General features: G+C 41.9%; 1 pseudogene; it reads left to right on the top strand.

Moving 5' to 3' along the window:
- Window positions 1–4336: 4336 nt before the first annotated feature.
- Window positions 4337–5348, top strand: LOC147445762 (uncharacterized; annotated as a pseudogene).
- The last annotated feature ends 328 nt before the right edge of the window (window positions 5349–5676 follow it).

Here is a 5676-nt window from a genome sequence, read left to right as displayed (position 1 = left end):
CCACATCCTTTGCAGTGATCTGTTTTATTGCTATAGCCTCTGCCCATCTAGAGAGATAGTCCACTGCCGTCAAAATATAGCTTTTGCCCCTGCTTGTGATAGGTAACGGGCCTATTGCATCAATCCCCCACTTTTCAAACACATCAAACGCCATAATGGTTTTTCGTAGCTCTAGCTTCAACACTCTCTTCCCAAATGCTTGACACCTATTGCAAGACCTACACCAATTGTGAACATCCTTGTGCAAACTAGGCCATATATACCCCTCTTGCAAGATCTTATGCAAGGTGATCTTTAGAGCAAAATGTCCGCCACATGCGCCTTCATGATTCTCTTCCAACACTCTGTAAAGCTCCTCCCACCAAGGTACACGTTTCAACATGAGATCAGCCCCTTTTATGTATAAGACATCACCAATCAATTTATACCTGTATGCTCTATGCAAAAAACCATACTTCTTCGACTTCTGAATCTCCTTTGGAATGATTCCTGTTAGCAAAAACTCCTCTTTTTGAGCCAAACTTTCCCGGCCATGATAAAGAGGTAAAGTGGTCCTCAACACAAATAGCTCCCCAATCATTCTTTGAGCTGCTTCATGTGCCTCTCCATTTAGAGCACGTTCAATGTGTCTAATGATCCATGCCTCAAACGTTTTTAACAGGCCTTTAATTCTGAAGCACATTTCCTTCAATGAGGTCTTCTTGCTCTTCCACACACCCAGCACCTGCTTCACAACTAACAAGGCATCACCTTTTATGCTCAACCTTCTAACCCCATGCTTCAAAAAAATGTGTAATCCAGCCCCGGGGGATTCACTGTGTTTTTCCGTATGGTACCACGTGAGTGTACAATAGGGGGGTTCTTAGATTTTGTAGATAAGCGTATACAATAGGGGTAGCCCCTCATTATTTCATACTCATACCGTACACATAAAGGAGGGAGGGGGAGGAGGGTGGTTACATTGGGGCTCCATTCAACTACCTGAGCCACCTTAAATACATCAGTTAGCCTCTCTCTCTCTCTCTCTCTCTCTCTCTCTCTCTCTCTCTCTCTCTCTCTCTCTCTCTCTCTCTCTCTCTCTCCGCATCGATAATACTTTCATTGCGTGGTGAAAGTAAGGGAAAAATTGAAATTCTCTTGTTTTTTTGGTCAAAATTAGAAGCTTTTGTCGATAATTACATTAAAACTTATGTAAATTTCCTTGTTTTCTTAAATCCAAGCTCAAACCCCTCTAATTTGTCAAAATACCCTTCAAATTTTTAAAATTCCCAAAGTACCCATGCATCTATTTTGGTTGGAGTGATCAATCTTTTCTAATTTTTATTCCTTTTTTACAATTGAGATGCTTTTTTTAGTGGTTAGCATGTAATTTGTCACATATTACCTCACAGAACAGGTGATTATGTCCACAAAGATAACACATTAGTGTAGTCATCAACAAAATGTCAATCATTGAAGAACAAGAATATATCCTAATTCCTATCTATCCTGCAATACATTGGCTAGAGAGAGAGAGAGAGAGAGAGAGAGAGAGAGAGAAGAAGAAGAAGAAGAAGAAGAAGAAGAGGAGAGTTTTAACATCATAGGAAACTATCCCAAGATACCTTAAAGATCTAGCCGACGAGGAGAGTTGAACTCAAGACCTGTTATGAGAGAGAGAGAGGGGGGGGGGGGGGGGGGGGGGTTGGAGAATGTTAAAGCTGGTATTTATTATGCTAGTTCAAATGTAGAAATGACATATGTGAGAACATAGATTTTCACTCTATATTTGTTTCACCACCTTTCATGGAAATGAACTACACCAAATACTTGGACAATACTATAGTGCTCAAAGGGTGTCGGGTACAACTTTACCTATTTAGCTCTTCAAAAGTTAACGCTTAAATTAACTTCTCTATCAGTTGGAACAAATTATTACCTTCAGTTTGATGACACCATTCCATGAAACAATAGTTAGTCTAGTAATGGTTCCTTTTTTTATAAGATCCCATTACCATATTAGAAAAGCTCAAAATATTGTCCAAGCCTTCAAATTTCTCATCAATCCAGCAAATAACGACAATATTATAGGATCATGTTTAACCTTGCCTCTCTTGGCAAACTATGCACATCAAGGTTGCCTCAATCTCTCTCTCTTACTCTGCTAAATCTATTTCTCTCTCTCTCTCTCTCTCTCTCTCTCTCTCTCTCTCTCTCTCTCTCTCTCTCTCTCTCTCTCTCTCTCTCTCTCTCTCTCTCTCTCTTTCTCTCTCTCTCTCTCTCTCAAATTTGTCTTCATCTTTGGAGACCTCTACCTTTCTCAAAAGTGTGCTTTACATCGATTGAAGAAAGGCACCAACCAACCTTTCATGTGCCAAAAGGGTGACAACCGACCTCCCCTACATGTGACCCCTACTGGCTCCTCAAAAAAGAAAATAGCCCCGAATATTCCCTTCTCCCTTGCCTCTATGTGAGCTCCTCCTCCCCTCCTTGGGCAACCTACCTCCCCACTTTCCCCCTCCTCCTCCTGCCTCCGTTCCCCTCCTCTCACTCCCCCATTCTGATGGCACAGGCCTGTTGTTAAGCCTTCTGTTACCTCCCTAACCTAGAAGGTTTCAAAACTCCAACCCTAACTTTCTTATTAGAGCATCATAGATCCCTTTCTTCTCCAAAATAACACAAGCCATTCTCTAAGATTTTTCTATTTTTATTTGCCTCCCAGCTATGGCAGAGGTGAGGGCTGAAGGTTTCTGCAAGGTTGAGAACTTAGAAAGTGTCGAGCAACGGTGATCCACCTTCCCCAGAGTCCTATCATGCACCCTACGCAAGGGAATATATATATATATATATATATATATATATATATTTTTATGTATATATATATATATATATAGAGAGAGAGAGAGAGTCCTCCTCTACAGGTGATTAGCCATGATGTACTCCACCACCCTTCTATAGGGTTCTGTTCATGCAATCCCTTGAGTGCCAAATGGCATCTTACCTTTCCTAGCACATTATTTTTATCTACCTATTTTTTATTCAACCTTCTTTCTAATGAAGCATCTCCAGTCATTCTGTCTAATAAAGCATTAAAAAGGATTGGGTACACCCTAATTCCTTTTGATAGAGCGAGAAATCGGCCAGTTTTCATAACCTCTACAGCAGTAGAGCTCCAGGTCGCCATAGCCAAGTAGCTTCTTATCTACTTCTCTCTCACTCTCCTCTCAGCCTTGCCAAGATGCGTGAGATCTTGCATGTGCAGGGGGCCAATGCGGCAAATAGCGACTGGCTTTGCTTATAATTGGGAGAGAGAGATAAGACGATAAATACAAAGAGAGGTCTGTGTTCGGGACGTCCATGATGAGAGATGCCCCAAGCCTTTGATCCATTCTTTGTCTTTCACATTCTAGCTGAGCGAGCTGCATAGGGCTAGAAGCTCCGTGAGGTTGTGAACTTGTGAAAGAGAGAGTGGGTATGTGACGTACATGAGAGATGCTGATGAATAATGACACCACTGCTCAGTTGCATTACTCAGGCATTCATATGTTCCCTGAAAATACGGGAATATCTTCCTTAATGAGTCGCAGAAATTTTGGAATGATCGCAATGTTTACATGATTACATTGTAAAGTCCAGAAGAAACATAAGGTTCAGAGTGCACTACTGACAGATCATGTCATCTGCTTGTACTCAAGAGTATAGTTTGACCGATGGAAACACCTGAGGTTACTCAACAAAGAGAAATGGCTTTCATAGTTAATTGGTCTCTTGTGAATTAGCCACTGCACATGTGATTTATTAGAGCTTGATAAATCCACGGAGGGCCCCAACATCTTCAAGCACAATGGAGAAGGACATAGTAGCAGCCCTCCTCCTGCGTTTCAAGCCTCACATGCAGAAAATGGCATGGTGAGTGCAAACTTTGCTCCTGCAAGGTGAAACTACCAATCTGTGTTGTGTTATGCGTGCGTGCGTGCATGTGTTTTCCTCTTCTTGACGTTTCCCACCAGTAAAGCATTACGAAAATAATGTGTGTGTGTGATATGTTTATCTTCAATTGCCTCCTTCAATATAGCCTGCAATATAGTTGTACAAGACTGATCACAGGGTTTGTATTCTTGGGCATCAAAATTAATGCATACACTGAGAAAGTAATGACAATATGATTGATTGGGAGACTAGTCATCTCTCTCGAGAACATTTCTGATGATTTTGTGTATGTATGATGCTGACAGATAGAGCGCATCACAGCTATGGCAGCCAAGTACATTGGTGACGGTGGGCGACATTTTCTGCCTCTTCACCAATAGGGTCAGGAAGCCCACTAGATGCAGCATTGCAGCTCCCACTCCCCACAATGGGAGGAGGGGCTCCATCGACCGAGCCAACAATTGCAGAAATAGCGGCACCGCCTTTTGGATTGACAGAAGCCGAAAAACCCTTGGTAGTAGAATTGGCAGTGGCATCTATGGAAGAGCTTTTACAGGTGGCTCAAGCTGGGGAACCCTTGTGGGTAGCTGGTGGTAGTCAAAAGCCTGGTGCTGTCCAGGTGATGGAACAAGAGGTATACCTTCAGAGATTCCCAAGAGGGATTGGGCCCACGCCTCTGGGCCTCACTTCCAAGACTTCCTGACACACAGGACTGGTCATCATGACTTTTACTTTTCTGGTGGAGTCTTTTATGGATGCGGTATGTTTCATATTCAGGTGCATGCATGGTTTCATAAGGCTGGCACTCTTTCTTTCAGTGTAAGAATGCAGATGGCTAGGTTGATACTAGGTTGAATATTGCTTGATTAAGAATTGAAGAGTTTTGGTCATATTTCTGCTCTACTTATTTGATTTGATGGCACCACATTGGTCTTAGCCTCAGTTGATCCCATGGCTGGAATCTTATTTAATATAGCTTAACCGTTTCTCGTTTCCAGAATCGTTGGGCTGCAATGTTCTCTTCGATTGTCTCAAGGGTAAGAATGGTGGAGGTCCTTTCAACGGGGGTTGCTGGAACTTATGATGGGGCTATTCAACTAGTAAGTGAACTTGTAAAGAGATGAGTATGTATCTGCTATTATATAATGTCAAGAACTTCTTCTAGTGCAGCCTATGTAGAATCTTTTGATAACCGAGTGTGGTTGGTATTGTCTAGAATCTTCTCTTGTACAAATAGGTACTTGGTATGGTGGACTGGTTCAATGGACAGTGTTCGAAGAGGCCCCTATGAGAAAATCTTCTGCCTTGATAACTTCGTCTTTGGCCAGTCCGGAGCTGGCAACAAGTGGGCCAAGGGTCACTACACCAAAGTCGCGGAGCTCATTGATTTTGCCCTTGACGTTGTCCGCAAAGAGGCTGAAAACTATGAGTGCCTTTAAGATCTCATTCTATCGTTCTTTATTCTATTTTATTATGTGAAATGTTGTTCGTCATGCCTTCTTTGCCATTTCTCCGATGGTACAGTTCCATTTATGTCTGGTATAATGATTCTGTTATCAATTTTGTTTATATTTGACAATGTAGCTAGCCTCAATCGTCTTGTTTCAAAATAATGTTCACATATTTTCTCAATGAAGGTTTTAAGAACAATGTTCAGATCTGTCTTCAATGAAGGTTGTCAGATTTCTCTAAGTGAAATTTCCATCGCTGCTGTTCTAACTTCTCTAGCTTCGTAGTATCCCCCCTCACTTGGCAGACATTGGCTTT

This window comes from Adiantum capillus-veneris, chromosome 12, assembly GCF_014529385.1.
Source record: "Adiantum capillus-veneris isolate H3 chromosome 12, ASM1452938v2, whole genome shotgun sequence".
NCBI lineage: Eukaryota > Viridiplantae > Streptophyta > Polypodiopsida > Polypodiales > Pteridaceae > Adiantum > Adiantum capillus-veneris.
The sequence above is the reverse complement of the archived record's forward strand: the minus strand, read 5'-3'. Positions and strand labels throughout refer to the sequence as shown.